Source organism: Lissotriton helveticus, chromosome 9 (assembly GCF_964261635.1).
Source record: "Lissotriton helveticus chromosome 9, aLisHel1.1, whole genome shotgun sequence".
NCBI classification, from domain to species: domain Eukaryota; kingdom Metazoa; phylum Chordata; class Amphibia; order Caudata; family Salamandridae; genus Lissotriton; species Lissotriton helveticus.
Window position 1 is genome coordinate 550996490 of NC_136070.1, and position 15729 is coordinate 551012218.

Sequence of the window (15729 nt, forward strand, 5' to 3'; positions counted from 1 at the left end):
TCTGCATAGAGTGGCTGCAGCGATAACAGCCGTGAGGTGCCACAGATGCAGAGGCTCATGGAAGACATGGAGCGGATGGAGGCGGAAAGGATGGCAGCCACTGCTGAACGTCAGCAAAATTTAGCTGGGATCTACCATGCCCTGCAGGTCCTCATAATGGCATTGCTGCCACAAGGCGTGATGATGTTGAATGCTTGCTGCCCCCACACCATGCACATCTCCATCCCCTGGTGTGCCTATGCTTCCCAGTGCGGCAGGCCTAACCACTCCGGCACCTGAGGAGTCAGTGCCTCCCTGTGCAGCAGACCTAACCACTCTGGCACCTGAGGAGTCTGTGCCTCCCTGTGCGGCTGGCCTAACTACTCAGGTGTCAGTGCCACACAGTGCCGCAGCCGGTACAGCAACCCCCCCAGGTGGGACAGGAAACATATCAGGGATGAGGACGTGGATGGGCTTGTGATCAGAAGGGCTCAGTAGCATTCATTTCTGCCACCTGGCCTGTTCCTGGTTGGTCCCACACTTGACCTCATGACCTTCCACTGATCCCCGATACACTCACCTTGGACAGTGACATGGCCCGCCACATCATGTTTGATGACCAATTACACAGGGACCAGACTGTGGACACCACAACAGAGACACACGCAGCAGCCACTTTCTTGTCCGGACATGGTCTGAACAACGCCCAATGCCCACGAGTAATTTTTGCAAGCCCTGCCCTGTTTTGGCGCATGGCAGGCCAGACCACTCCGATCATGCTCAAGCGGGGTGGGGGGGGGGCTTGTTGCTATCTGTCGAAGACGTACTCTCTGGTGGTGTGCAGGTCACTGCTCTAGTTGTCAGAATGTTTGTGGCAGACGCTGCATTGAGGCCGGCACAGGCACCCTGACACGGGATGGTGACTTAGGGTGCACTGAGTCATTGGCACCTTGAGCTGCTGAGCGGGTGTGCAGCCTGCAATGATGGCCCAACCTGGCGGTCCGGATTGCCCAGGATTTTGTGTGCCAAGCTGTATTGCAGTGTAGGTGGTGCCAGCGTCCTGCGCGGGCCTACCACAACGTTGCCCCACTCTCTCTCTCCCCCTCTCTTCTCTCTCTCTCTCTCTCCCCCTCTCTTCTTCTCTCTCGCTCTTTCCCCCTCTCTTCTTCTCTCTCTCTCCTTCGCTCTCTCTCTGTCTTTTAATGTGCGCAGGACACTCCTTCTCATCATGTTTTTTGTCTTGCTGTGACCTACGGAATGTGTCGAGGAGAGCCGCCAATTAAATTTCTGTGTTGTTTCAATAAAGTTTAATTGTTTGCTTCGATAGTGAATGTGTGATGGTTATTTCTGTGCTATCATGGAGAAAGTGGTGCTGTGGGCTGTTAGCACCCTCTTCTGAATGGTGTGGTAAATTTATCGGCGATAGCTCCTTGTGAATATGCCCCTCATTCTTCTCCAGTCCACCATATCAAATCTTAGTCTTCTCTCTCACCATCTTACTCAATATTTGCATAGTGCAGAGGTTGGCACTATTCTAATTTCCGATCTCATCTAGGCGTTAGTCCAGCTAGATATTTTACCTACACACAACTCTCCTAGCCGGTGGATATTCAATAACTCTCTACTGCTGCACACTGATTTTACTACCTCCTTCACTTCCTTTTTTTCCAGATTTTTTTCATTTTGAACTTTCTGATACTATTCCCCTTTATGCAATTTGAGATGCTTTTAAGGGATCGGCCCGAGATTTTATAATAAATTTTGTCTCCAAGAAAAGGAATGCTTCCCAGGCTCTTTCGAAAGCATTACTTTAGAACATTAAAGGTCTTGAACATATTTACTACACATCGCACATACAGCACTCTTTACAACACCTTATTGCAGCTAAATTATCTTCTAATAAAGCTTCCACTGACCTTGCATCGTCTTATCTTCTTAAGTCTAGTACCAAATATTATGGATGTCAAAATAAATCTGGCAAGTTGCTAGCAAATTATCTTAAAATCTAAAAAACAAGCTATTTATAGAATCTATTACAGATGATTTTGGTCACACACACTCTCTCAACTCTGACATTTCAAAGAGTTCTGTTCCTTGTATGCCAATTTATATACACCTGTATATTTATCTTCAGATCAAGACACTCTATATTACATTTACTCTATTCAAAAAACTGATTTTTCACATATCAATTATTCTTTTTTGGGAACGGAACTCTCACTTTCATAGTTACATCTTGCTATGCTTTCTCTTCAAATAGATAAAACCCCTGGCCCAATGGTTTTACTGCATAATTGTATTTCTCTCATATTATTTTACCCAAACTACTTACTGTATTTCAATCTTTTTCTGATTCCTCCTTGCCTTCTGGTTCCTTTCTCAGACCACTTATTTGTCATATCCCAAAAGATGGTAATGATTTACGTTATTGCTAAAATTACAGACCCATATCTTTGGACAATTTAGATTACAACATTTTTGCCAAGGCCCTGGCCACTCAGCTACAGCCTCTTCTGCCTACTCTTCTTGGGAAGGAATAATCTGGGTTTGTCTCAGAGCGATACCTATCAAGATGAGACAAAATACTCTTATCAGTGGTTTTCCCTTCTTTCCTTCTCAGAAGAGGTTGCATCTTATAACTTGGTTTCTGGCTATAAATTAAACACTGACAAATTCGAAATTTTACCCTTAGATAAACGTACTTTTAAATGTGACTTCTCTTCCTCTAACTTTGCATGGATACCTACTCAAGTTTAAAATCTGGGTCTTCAGTTTACTCCCTCTTTTGCTACTTCTATTTCTATTAATTTAGATGTGTGTATTCACAAAGTTGCTTCCATAACTTCTAGATGTCACCCTTTGCTCTTATCTTGGTGGGGCAGGCTGGATACAATTACAATGATGTTAGTTCCTATTATTTTATGTACTATTTCTAGTATTCCATTAAATATCCTGTTTACATCTTATAGAAACCTTTACTCTATTTTATCCTCTTTTCTTTGGAATAACAAAAAATCTTGTTTGTCCCCAACTAAATTGAAGCATCCCAAAGTGGAGGGAGGTGTAAATTTTCCAGATTTTGCTAACTGCCATAAAGCATTTCTTTTAAAGCAATCTTTTCATGGGATGTATTCTTCTTTTTCATTCGCTCCTTTATGGGTTGACTTAGAATGAGAGCTTCTCTCTCCATTTTCTTTTCCTGAAATCAGTTCATGCGCATGCCTCGGAAAATATGAACTCTGATTTATCGCCATACATTACTGAGTACAGTCATTCCATGTCACCCTATAAACTTGAAAACTTTTTGGGACTCTCCAATCTGACATTATTGCTTGATACAACTAAATAATAGATCTATTTATTGGCCCTCTTGGGGAACTAAAGGGCTACTTTGGATCAAACAATTGTATAAACATGATTCTTTTCTTTCTTTCTCAGAGGCTTCACCGTTGTTTGGTCTATCACCAGCTTCTCGTCATAGATTTCTGCTCTTTCAAAATGTTGTATCTCTGTCATACAATTCCTTTAAGTTGACTGCTCTTATTAATCCATTGTCTTCTATCAATTTGACCAGTTTTCTGCTTACAAACCCAAAGGCCAGCTCTATTTATTCCCTCCTCCAACTTAATATTAGTGATCATCATAAATCCCCAATCAAACTTGCTTGGGAAGTTGCCCTTCAAGTTACCATACTTGTCTCCACATGGAAACAGATTTGGATCAATATTAGGAAATCTTCCCATGCAGCCCATATTGTGCAAACTATTTTTTTGTTTATTATAGACTTTTTACCACGCCTGTTCTTCTTCATAAGATTCATTCTGATACTCTAGACACATGTTGGACGTGCTATACGCAACAGGCTGACCTTAAATGTTTACTTTTTACTTGTCCCAATGTCCTCTTTTCTTGACACCAAGTTTGGAATCAGATTAATTCCATATTTTGTTTAAATATTCCCTACTCTATTTTAAATGTCTTCCTAGGAAGTGTATCTGATGTGTGAGCTAATGTTTCATTTAATGTGAACATATTAGACCTTTTGTGAGCAGTTGCTTTTCAACAAATCACTAAGCATTGGAAAGATTTCACGCAGTTATTGTCAAAAACATGGTGGTCTGAAGTGTATTCTAACCATAAATTAGATACTGCCTATATGCTTCCTCTTTTGATAATTCTTAATATTATTGATACCTCTTTGAAGATCCTGATTCTTTCAAATGTGTCTAGTATAAAGGGTGGAACTAAAAAGGCACAGACTCAGAATCTTTACCATCCAGCAAACCCCTTTGCTCCCCCAGAGGTAGAACAAGCTGGACTGTCAGCAAGCGCCTTGATATTACACCAATAATTCTCTTAATAAAGCTTTGGTCTGTTTACCCAAAAATAGAGAAACTGGAGATCAGACCCCCAAACAAGTAGGAGACTACCATCAATTGGAATTGGGTCAAACACTTAAGAGATTGGTAAGCCTTCTTTTATAAGACACCTGAAAATGGGAACAAATATCAACAGAGTTTTTCACCTCCCACCGGAAGCAACTCCACTGGTTATAGTGCTAAAAAGTGTTCCCCCTTTACAGTCTGAAAGGGAAGAAGATATGTTACAACTAAAGAATAAAGCTGTGCATTGGCTAGCAGGAACCTCAAATTGGCCGAACTGTGAGGAACTATTCAGAAATATAAATATTGTCGAGCAAGTATCATGGGTAGGCCAGCAAAATAAGGCCAATGCTGGTGATTGCGTTCCTATTGATTTAAAAAATATTCACCTGGTTAACCGTTTTATGGAAAGACTATCTAGGGCTAGAACTTTAAGGGGATCCATTATTACTCTTAGGTTATTTTTTATAAAACAAGTGCACAGGCAAACCCGAGGCTTCATTATGTTGACCGTTGTACAAAAAAGTCCTTTGTCATTCCAATTTCTAATTGTTTTTCTCCTAACGAACAAGCAAATTGACAACACTACTGGGGTTCTGAATACTAGCTGTGAAGCAGTAATGACAGATACTGAAGACAGCATAGATATACCTGTGGCCAGTGTTACTGCAAATGCGGAAATTGCAATTGTGTTGGTTTAAAATATGGTTGTAAATACGACATCTCCAAATATAGCGCAGAGGTCTCTGGTTGACTGTTGAAAAATGGGCTATGTAAGTAGACGGTGTTCTACTAGAAATAATTGTATTGTCCTTGGGTGTTTGTTATGGAACATCGCAGGTCATTTGAACAAAGTGAGGAATGAGGCCTGGTCCATCTTGTGAAAGATTATAGCATTACATGTCTCAAAGAAACCTGGGCCAGGTTATAGTCCATATTTATGGATATGTATTGATTCACACCCCAGCTAATGCGGCTGTTGGTGGTCATCCTAAAGGGAGCTTATTTACCCTGTGGGCAACTACCTTAGCAGACAGGTTTGGCAAGTCGCAGCTTGAATACCCGCATTTCCAAATTATCAACATTGCATATGAGCAGAATGTAACATTAGTCATCGTAAATTTTTGTCATAATTTTGTTTCTAAAAATACAGACATTGTTGAGGAGCTAGAGCAATCTCTCAGTAAACAGTTAATGGATCTTAATGCAGACTTTATTCTCCTTTCGGGGGGGTATTTCAACGGTAGATCATGCCCTTTACCTAAGCTGTCCGCATGTAGCTTGGGGGATGGGACAAAGGATGGTGATTGCCATTTTCAATACAACCCCTGTGGGAACATTTTTAATTCCATACTCTCTAAATTGTCCCACTTTTGAACAATAGATCTCATTAAACAATTGGTATCAGACCAGGCTACTTATGTGGGTAGAGGTCAAGATAGCCTGGTTGATTTTATTGCTCTTTCTGAATATTATAAGCCATAATCAGTGGATTTTTCTATTCTAAAGGTGTGCATTAGTGACCACTTTCCTCTTGCGTTTTTTTCTAGACCCAGACTGGTAAATCTATCGGGAAATCAAAACTACACCCTATAACTCATAACAGAAACACGGGTCTCTTACAAAAGTGGGTGGTGGTAGCAGATATTGATGTCTAACAAAGCACAAATTCTGGAGTGCCAAAAAAGTAGAATAAATCCATTAAGCGTGCTTGCTGCTTTTCTGACATGATTAAGACAATCACTGAGTTTTTACGAGGGAATGGAAAAGGAGATCACAAAGACCTCACAAATGGTTTAAAAGCGATTGCTCACGACCCCACAGTAACCTCATTATGGCACTGATACAAAAACCCAGGGACAATTAATCTGTGAGACATTTTCAATATGAATACAAACAGGCAATTTTGACATGTAACATAACTGTTAGACATGAGGCATGGGAAGAACTTCACGAAGCAAGTTTTAACAAAGACCACATATTTTTTTGGGAAACTGTCAATGCTACCTATTTGCAAATCTCCCATAACAGTAGCATTGATGTCCCTATTATGCCTGAGAAATGGGTTCAGCACTTCACCAGCCTTTATAGTAATGAGGGGGAGCGCTGTTGCACTTTAAAATCTGTTGAAAACAAAATAGGTGTGACTCCTATAGAGCTGGCATCTTCCATTTTTGAAGAAGTTAGAAAAGCCCTAAATCAAGCCGAGAAAAATGAGGCATCTGGTCCGGATGGTGTTCCTGCCGAACTCTTCCTGGCTAATCCTGATCTTTGGCTCCCACTGTTAACCAATATTTTAAGCTGCATAGCTTCCCTGGGCCCACCAAAATCTTGGTCCATTATGATTTTAGTACCCATTTTTAAAAAGGGAGATAGGTCTGACCCTGGGTGTTATCGCCCAATATTGTTTATTGACTGTACATGTAAATTAATGGGCATGATCGCTTGGAGATCTGGGTAACTGAAAGAGGGTGTTTTCTGATTTACAGTATGGTTTCAGGAGGGGCCTGGGTACTGTCGAGCAGTGTCTTAACCTCCATCTGGTCATCAGCAAGTAGACATTAGCAAAGAACGGCTCCCTCTACTTGGGATTCATGGACCTAGCATCAGCTTTTGACTAGGTGAAAAGAGGGAGACTGTGGAAGAAAATGCCATATCTGGGCATAGATATATCTTTAATTCATTTCCTAGCACAGATGCATCAGGATGTGACTGGGAGAGTTAGGTATGGCGCGGATGTGGAACTCACCACTCCCATTAAAATGAATTGTGGCGTACGTCAAGGGTGTGTGCTAGCACCGTTTTAATTCTGTTTATATATTAATGATTTGGAGACCCTTAATCAAGGGCACATTGGTGTTCCAAATATAGGCATTCGAAAACTCCTGGCATTGCTTTATGCCGATGACGGCGTGCTGATGTCCAGAACTGCCCAATATTTAATGACTTTTTGTCAGATTTGGGCTTAAAGACCAATATGGCTAAGTCTTATTTTATGGTGGTTGATAAAACCCCTTCCCTTTTAAAGTTTTGTTTTATTAATGATGAGAGGATGCTTTACGTTCCAACTCGTTCTTATTTAGGTGTACCCTTTGATCAGAAAGGATCCTGGCATCACTTGGTTGAAAATAAGGTAAGTAGCTTTGTGAGAAGTTGGCCTGGTAGGGGATGTTTCCAATTCTGGAACCACCTACTACCTGACCAAACAATCCCTTATGGTGTCTGGTTGTAAGTCAACCTTATTAGACAAGCTATCCTAGGGGTAGCATGGACTAAGCAGCCTAAAGGCTTAACTTAAGAGGTCGTGTTAAGCGAGCTGTTTTACCACATACAATCCTGTAATACCAAATGAAAGGACACCACACAAGTATATATTATAAAAATATATGTGTTTATTACTAAAAACAATCCCCAGTATTCTTTATGAATAAAGGGGCACAAGCGTTAAATCAAAAAGCACTGTTTAAACATACAAGTTGCACAATTATGGATGAGGGCGGGTGGCCACTCAAACCATATACTAAACAAGTGGTATAAGAGATGCCACTCGAGCAGTGGTTAGGCCTAGGGCCTAGGGAATCGCTGGGAGCAGTCAGGACAAGCAATGCTGAAGTCGGGAATGGCCCTCGGGATTCGGGAGATGTGCGGAAAGCGCACGCATGCACCAATGTTAACCAATGGTGCGTAAAAGTCAAAGAGTTAAAGTTTAAGGACACTTCCGCTGAACCTAGAGGAACAAAACTTAACACACAGACCCTAGAGGTGTGCACCAGTGTGGGAACACCGGCGGAGCAAAGTTACCTCACCCACAGGAAGTGGGTGCACAGGGTCGAAGTGGCGTCGGGTTTTGACACGCAGGCTCTTGGTGCTTGGAGCTGAAAGGGCTGCAGGCGGGTTAAAGATGAAGTGTCCGGTGGAGTCCAAGGGTGGACTCAAGTTGTAGAGTACCTGAAAGCAGAGGGGACAGAGTCTGGGTCACTCAGCAGTGACCAGGGTGGAACCAGGACGGAACCAGGCAATGTCGGGCGCAATCAGGTGGTCGTCGAGGAGCTTCTCTCCGCTGTCACGTGGGCTCTGGGGCATCTGCGACGTCCAGGAGCAGGTCACGATCTGTCCCACGCAGGCTCTCACCGTCAGTGCAGTCGGCTTCAAGTTTGGAGCAAACAAGCCTTGGTAAGAGCAATCCACGCAGGATCGGAAGATTGCTTCTCACTCGGACCAGGAAGGTCAGAGTCGGGGCTCCTTTTCAGGGGAGCTGGTGTGGATCTGGAGCAACCAGAATCACAAGTCTTCTTAGGTAGTTAGTCGGCACAGGGACCACAAGCCAGCTGGCAAGTGACCGGGCCAACGCGTTGAGCCAAATCGTGCCAAAGGGCCCCACGCAGCACTCGTCGAGTGTGGAGGGCTGAACTTCGGCTCAGGAGTAGCTCAGGGTGGGGGCTTCTCAAACCCCGGTGTACAGCTTCGAGGGTCACTCGTGGGCTGCACGGTCAGCGTCTCGTGGTCACTTCAAGATGGCGTGCCCCACGCTTCCGGTCGCCTCCACGGGTCTCAGCTTTGCAGGGACTGTGGATCGGGCTGTTAGAAGCTGGGCAGGCTTGATCTCGTCGATCTCAGTCGCTCGAGTTCCGGCGGGAACCGCAACTAAGTAGACGTCGAGGGCTGGATGGTGCCTGCTGCTGCAGGGTGGTCACTCCTTGACCACAAGGGAGATTCTTCGGGCTTCCACGTTGAGATGGAGGGCGAAGGGTCCAGAATATCGTTTCAAATGTTTCTTCCAGGAAATCTGATGTGCATTGGCACTGCTCCCACTCTTATTCGAATCTGGTGGGCGTGATTACCTGCTAGGTCCCCTCCTATGGGTGGGACCCAGGAAGTGGGTGGATACACCCCCTTCCTTTGATCCAGGCCGCCCTGGCACGAGGGCTGGAGTGCCCCAGAACCGGTTTGGCCGGATTATGCAAGGGGCAGCCTTGTGCGCCCCAGGCAGTGTCTGGTTTCTTTCAAACCTCCCTGCTACAATACACTATCTCCTGTCTGGAGGGCGGTGACACCCTCCTGTGACAGGAAACCCTTTGTCCAGGACCCCCTTGACTGAGTTTCGGTCAGCTCCAGGGGTCCAGACATTTGTCTGTGGCAGAGGCATCCATTTTGTGGATCTTAAGGCCTTTGGAGAAATCAACCGCATTAAAGTGAAGTAACATGTCTTACCCCTCTAGAGGGGTGGAATGCCATCCCCGTCGCCAGAACTGGCGAGGGGATGGTATTCCAAAGCGTATGACACCTTACACGACATGTTTTGATAAAGCCAAACCAAAGTTGCTAAATAACCGCGAGGATTATAAGGCACTTAATAGTATATGGTATGGCATTATCCTGAAACAGCTTAGGGATTTGTTCCCGACGGCTGCAGACAGGCTCAGCTCATGCTAGAGCTCCATCTCACATAAAACCATGCACCCAGCCTCCAGGATTGGTGAGGCCTGACTATAGGAGTGGCTCATAGGTTTACATGTGTCCAGATATAGGTTTAGACATAGGTATACTATATCTAAGCAAGGGGTGTGTACACCACCTTACCCCAGCTGAGTGATCAGCCAGTTGTGTCAATTTAAGAACCAGCCAGGGGTGGCAAAAGATATGCTGCAGCCCCTGGTAGGCCTTAGTGGCTCCTGTGCCCTGTGCACCTATAGTGCATTCTACAGGGGCTGACAAGGAGTCCATTTCCAATTGGTATGTGCCTATAGCACATGTGTCATTAATTTAGTGAGAGAACAGCAGGCTGGGGGTCTGATCAGCAGGCCCACAGCCTCAGTAGTCGAAAACCAGTGAAGCAAAAAGCAAAAATTTGGGGTGACCATAGGATAGCAGACCCTACTCTCCTACACAACCCCCCCCCAAACGCAGGGACATTAAACTAACCTTGACCAGATAAGTCTTCATGTTCTAAGTGGAAGTACCTGGAGAGACCATCTGCATTACCATGGTCAGTCCCTGGGCGGTGCTCCACTGTAAAGTCCATCCCCTGTAGGGAAATGGACCACCTGAGCAGTTTGGGATTTTCACCCTTCATCTGATTAAGCCATAAGAGGGGCTTATGGTCTGTTTGCACCAGGAAGTGAGTTCCAAACAAGTAGGACCTCAACTTCTTTAATGCCCAAACCACAGCAAAGGCCTCCCTCTCAATGGCTGACCAACGTTTTTCTCTTGGGGTTAGCCTCCTGCTAATGAAAGCAATTGGCTGGTCTTGACCATCTTGATTAAGTTGTGAGAGTACAGCTCCCACCCCCAACTCAGAAGCATCTGTCTGAACAATGAACTGTTTGGAGTAGTCAGGACTCTTTAGGATAGGTGCAGAGCACATGGCCTTCTTCAGGTCTTCAAATGCCTTCTGACAGCTCACTGTCCACTGAACCTTTTTTGGCATCTTCTTGGATGTCAAGTCATTTAATGGTGTCACTATAGACCCATAGTTTTTCACAAACTTTCTGTAATACCCAGTCAGGCCCAAGAAGGCTCTGACTTGTGTCTGGGTAACTGGAGGAGCCCAGTCCTGTATGGCCTGGATTTTGCTTTCCAGTGGCTGAACCTGGCCTCCACCTACTAGGTGGCCCAGGTATACAACCTTACTCTGCCCTATCTGGCACTTTGTGGCCTTGATAGTTAGGCCTGCCTTTTGCAGGGCCTCCAAAACTTTCTTCAGGTGGATCAGGTGATCCTCCCAGGTGGAGCTAAAGACAGCAATATCATCCAGATAAGCTGCACAAAAGTCATCCAACCCAGTAAGGACTTGGTTCACCAACCTTTGGAAAGTGGCAGGTGCATTCTTCAAACCAAAGGGCATTACCACAAACTGATAATGTCCACTAGGGGTAGAGAATGCTGTCTTGGCCTTTGACTCCTCAGCTAGTCTGATTTGCCAGTAGCCAGCTGTCAGATCAAATGTGCTCAGAAACTTGGCAGAAGCCAATCTGTCAATGAGCTCATCTGCTCTTGGAATGGGGTGAGCATCTGTCCTAGTGACAGCATTGAGACCCCTGTAATCCACGCAAAACCTAATTTCTCTCTTACCATCTTGGGTATGAGGTTTTGGCACCAGGACTACTGGGCTGGCCCATGGGCTCTCTGATGGCTCAATCACTCCAAGCTCCAACATCTTTTGCACCTCAGCCTTGATGCAATCCCTGACATGATCAGGTTGCCTGTAGATCTTATTCTTGACAGGCAGACTGTCACCAGTGTCCACAACATGGGTACACCAGTCAGTTTGGCTGGGTGTGAGTGAAAACATTTGCCTGTGAGCCTGCAAAACTTGTCTGCAGTCCCTCTGTTGTTGGTCAGTGAGGCTGCCTGCCAAGGCTACTCCATCAACTGAACCATCATCAGGGTTCTGAGAAAGCAGGTCTGGGAGAGGGTCACTCTCTTCCTCCTGTTCCCCATCTGTGGCCATGAGCAAGCTCATGTCCTCCCTGTCCACAAATGCTTTCAAGCGGTTCACATGGATTACCCTGTGAGGGCTCCTGGGTGTTCCAAAGTCTACCAAGTAGGTGACTTCCCCTTTCTTCTCAATAATAGGATAGGGTCCACTCCATTTGTCTTGGAGTGCTGCTGGAGCCACTGGCTCCAGTACCCATACCTTCTGTCCTGGTTGGAACTCTACCAGCACAGCCTTTTGGTCATGCCAAGCTTTTTGCAGTTCTTGGCTGGCCTCCAGGTTTTTGGATGCTCTTTCCATGTACTCAGCCATCCTGGAGCGGAGACCAAGTACATAGTCCACTATGTCTAGTTTGGGCTTTTTGAGAGGTAACTCCCATCCTTCCTTCACCAAACACAATGGACCTCTCACAGGGTGGCCAAACAAAAGTTCAAAAGGGCTGTAGCCAACCCCCTTCTGTGGGACCTCTCTGTAAGCAAAGAGCAGGCAGGGTAAAAGAATGTCCCATTTCCGCCTGAGCTTCTCTGGTAATCCTTTTATCATGCCCTTTAGGGTCTTGTTAAATCTCTCCAAAAGCCCATTGCATTGTGGATGATATGGGGTGGTAAACTTATAGTTTACTCCACATTCCTTCCACATTGCTTTTAGATAGCTGGACATAAAATTCGTCCCTCTATCTGATAGTACCTCCTTAGGAAAGCCCACTCTTGAGAAAACTGCAATGAGGGCCTTTGCCACCACAGGTGCTGTGGTGGTCCTTAGGGGAATAGCCTCTGGGTACCTGGTGGCATGATCCACTACCACCAGTATGAATCTGTTCCCAGATGCTGTTTGGGGGTCCATTGGACCCACAATATCAATTCCAACTCTCTCAAAGGGGACCCCCACCACAGGTAGTGGTATTAGGGGGGCCTTTGTTGTGCCACCTGACTTACCACTGGCTTGGCAAGTGACACAGGAGCGACAAAACTCCTTGACATCCTCTGACATGTGAGGCCAGTGAAAGTGTGGAACAAGCCTGTCCCACGTCTTGTTCTGGCCTAAGTGTCCTGCAAGGGGAATATCATGGGCCAAGGTAAGGAGGAATCCCCTAAACTGCAGAGGTATCACCAACCTCCTGGTCATGCCAGGCTTGGGGGCTCTAGCCTCTGAGTAAAGGAGTCCCTCATCCCAATACACAGTATGGGTACCTTGGGCATCCCCAGCAGCCTCAGCAGCAGCCTGCTGTCTGAGGGGTTCAAGGGAAGGGCAATCTAATTGAGCCTGCCTCAGGTCTGCCCTTGAGGGTCCCCCTGTCCCCAGAAACTCAACCTGGTCAGGTTCAAGCTCCTCAGAGACAGTCTCCTCTTGGACTGCAGAATCAGTTTCCTCTGAAACCTGATCCTCAACCTGGGGCAAGGTGGAAGGCGAGGCCTTTCCTCTCTTGCTCCTTCTCTTGGGTTGTGGCTGGTCTATTGTCTCAAGATCCACCACTGGTTCAGGAAGGCACTTCTTAGCCTGAGCCCTTGTCATGGCAAGGACATGCTCTGAAATCCCTAGCATTTCTGCATGAGTCCTGTACTCCACTTCTGACCATGCTGAGCTTTCAAGGTCATTGCCTAACAGACAGTCTACTGGTAGGTCTGCACTCACCACAACTTTCTTTAGGCCATCAACCCCTCCCCAGGAGAAGTTCACAACTGCCACACTATGGGAGGTAGTGGAGTTGCTTGCATTGGTTACTAGGTATCTCTCTCCTAGTACAATCTGTCCAGGGTCCACAAAGCCAGGGGTCACCATGGTGACACTAGCACATGTGTCCCTGTAAGCTTGAGCCAGTTTCTCATTTATTAAGGGAGTCTGCCTGTATTTGCCCAGGTTAGTGGGGCTTACTGCAGTGGGCAACTCAATGTCCACATCATACAGGAGAACTGCCTGTGTAGGGACTCTGACTAGGCCAGATCCTACTTCAATACCCAGGGTCAACCCAGCTACACCCTTGGACTGTGTTCCACCACTGCTTACTGTACTTGGGGTTGCAGTTGCTTTAGGAGCTGTAGTGGTGGGAACTGGATTTGCCTTGGTGCACTCACTGCCCCAGTGTGAAACTGATTTGCAGGTATTACACCAAGGTGTCTTTGGACCTTTGTTCTTCTTCTTCTTGTTACCATTTTGGGAACCACCCTCCTTACTATTAGTTTGGGGGCCTGAAGACTTCTGGTCTTTTTCTTTATCTTTCTGATTCTGATTACCACCCTTCTGGTCTGTTTTCTTCTGGTCACCACCTTGGTTCTGGGGTTTCTGCTTAATCCTTGTTCTGACCCATTTGTCTGCCTTCTTTCCCAATTCTTGGGGAGAGGTCAGATCAGAGTCAATAAGGTATTGATGCAACAGCTGGTTTGTACAGTTATTAAGGATCTGTTCTCTCATCATAAGATTGTACAATCCTGTATAGTCTGAAACTTTACTTCCCTGCAACCAACCCTCCAAAGCCTTAGTGGCACACTCCACAAAATCAGTCCAGTCTTGAGTCTGTGCTTTCTGGGTGTCTCTGAACAACAACCTGTATTGCTCAGTGGTTAGGCCATACCCTTCAATGAGAGCACTCTTCAAAACAGAGTAGTTTTTGGCATCCTCAGGTCTAACTGTGAGGAGCCTGTCCCTCCCTTTCTCAGAAAAGGAGTACCACAAAATTGCAGCCCACTGATTCTCAGGAACCTGCTGTACCATGCAGGCTCTCTCAAGAGCAGTCATCCATTTGTGGATGTCATCCCCTTCTTTAAAGGGGGGCACAATTTTGGTCAGGTTTCTATTATCATAGGCCCTGTCTTTTTCTCTTGGAAAATTGCTGCCACCAGTGACATCTAAGCCACTTAATTTCTGCTCTCTTGCCAAGGCAAGTCTAGCTTGAGCCAAGGCTACCTCCTCCCTCTCTATCTGGAGTTTGACAGCCCTCATTCTGGCCCTATGCTCTAGCTTTTGAGAAGCATTCATGCCTCTCTGTGATTCTCTGGAGGCACTAGAAATATGAGAGTCCCCTGAGGGGGATCTCACTCTTCTGTTGCCTGGGAGAATAACATGTTGGGTTCTGGGGAGGTGCTGGCCCTCTCCATTCCCCAGTAGGTCCAAGTTGGCCTGGCTAAGCCTACCAACTGGAACCTGGCTACCCTGATCCTGTACTTCTAAGTCCTCAACCTCTGAGTCCTCATCCAAGTCATCATCATCCTCCTCTTCAGGGGGATCAACTGCAGGGGGGTTCCCTCCAGTTCCTGTATCTAGGGAAGCTGCTTTTGCCTTCTCTAAGTCATCCTGTTCTAGGATTTCTACCAGGATTAGGCAGGTGGGGCTTCTGCCCCTTTTTAACCCTCTTGCTTTGCACAAGGCAATCAAGTCTCTGCAGGTTAGTTTGTCATATCCAAAAGTTGCCTGGGTAGGGTCAACTGTCACAGGACTAGACCCTGAGGCCTTTCCTGTGTCAGACATGGTTACTAGTGAGGTGTAAGTGGTGCACTTACCTACACTAAGTGTTTTCCTACTGGACCTTGCTAGTGAGTTGTAGTCAGGGGTGTGCTACTCCCTTCAACCTACAACTACTAAGTTCAGTAGAACTTAATATGCTAAGCTTTTGATTTTATATGTACCTAGAGGTACTTGATGTGATCTTTCAATTTGATATAAAGATTGCAATGGTAAAACAACAGCAAGCTCAAATCCGCACCGCTGCTCACCAATGTGAGAAGTTGGCCTGGTAGGGGATGTTTCCAATTCTGGAACCACCTACTACCTGACCAAACAATCCCTTATGGTGTCTGGTTGTAAGTCAACCTTATTAGACAAGCTATCCTAGGGGTAGCATGGACTAAGCAGCCTAAAGGCTTAACTTAAGAGGTCGTGTTAAGCGAGCTGTTTTACCACATACAATCCTGTAATACCAAATGAAAGGACACCACACAA

General features: G+C 45.7%; 1 protein-coding gene across 1 annotated transcript in view; it reads right to left on the reverse strand.

Annotated features, from left to right (window-relative positions):
* The window catches only part of LOC144781543 (solute carrier family 22 member 6-A-like), a 623507-nt gene that overhangs the window by 258686 nt on the left and 349092 nt on the right, over positions 1-15729 (reverse strand). The window lies entirely within an intron of this gene.